The sequence below is a fragment of the Mandrillus leucophaeus genome, unplaced genomic scaffold (assembly GCF_000951045.1).
Source record: "Mandrillus leucophaeus isolate KB7577 unplaced genomic scaffold, Mleu.le_1.0 Scaffold6206, whole genome shotgun sequence".
NCBI lineage: Eukaryota > Metazoa > Chordata > Mammalia > Primates > Cercopithecidae > Mandrillus > Mandrillus leucophaeus.
Window position 1 is genome coordinate 535 of NW_012106705.1, and position 586 is coordinate 1120.

The 586-nt window shown below is 55.5% G+C and overlaps 1 pseudogene; it reads left to right on the top strand.

The window, feature by feature from the left end:
- The window catches only part of LOC105553985, an 837-nt pseudogene extending 413 nt beyond the window's left edge, over positions 1–424 (top strand).
- The last annotated feature ends 162 nt before the right edge of the window (positions 425–586 follow it).

The following is a 586-nucleotide window of genomic DNA, read 5'->3' on the forward strand; positions in this document are numbered from 1 at the left end:
AGGTCCTCCCGGACAGGCCCAGGGGCGAGGCGGCCGCGCAGGCGGAAAAGCCCAACAGCAAAGCGTTCTCGGCGGCAGCGCAACAACGAGAACCGCGAGAACGCGTCCAGCAACAGCGACCACGACGACGTCACCTCGGGCACGCCCAAGGAGAAGAAAGCCCAGACCTCCAAGAAGAAGCAGAGCTCCATGGCCAAGGTGTAGCGGCAGGCGTCCCCCGCAGACCTCCCCATCGACTCCAGCGAGCGCTTCTAATGAGAGATGATCCGCTGCGACAACGAATGCCCCATCGAGTGGTTCCGTTTCTCGTATGTGAGTCTCAACTATAAACCAAAGCCCAAGTGGTACTGTCCCGGATGCCGGGGGAAGAACGATGGACAAAGCCCTTGAAAAGTCCAAAAAAAACAGGGCTTATAACAGGTAGTTTGGGGACATGCGTCTAATAGTGAGGAGAACAAAATAAGCCAGTGTGTTGATTACATTGCCACCTTTGCTGAGGTGCAGGGAGTGTAAAATGTATATTTTTAAAGAACGTTAGAAGCCGGGCGCAGTGGCTCACGCCTGTAATTCCAGCACTTTGGGAGGC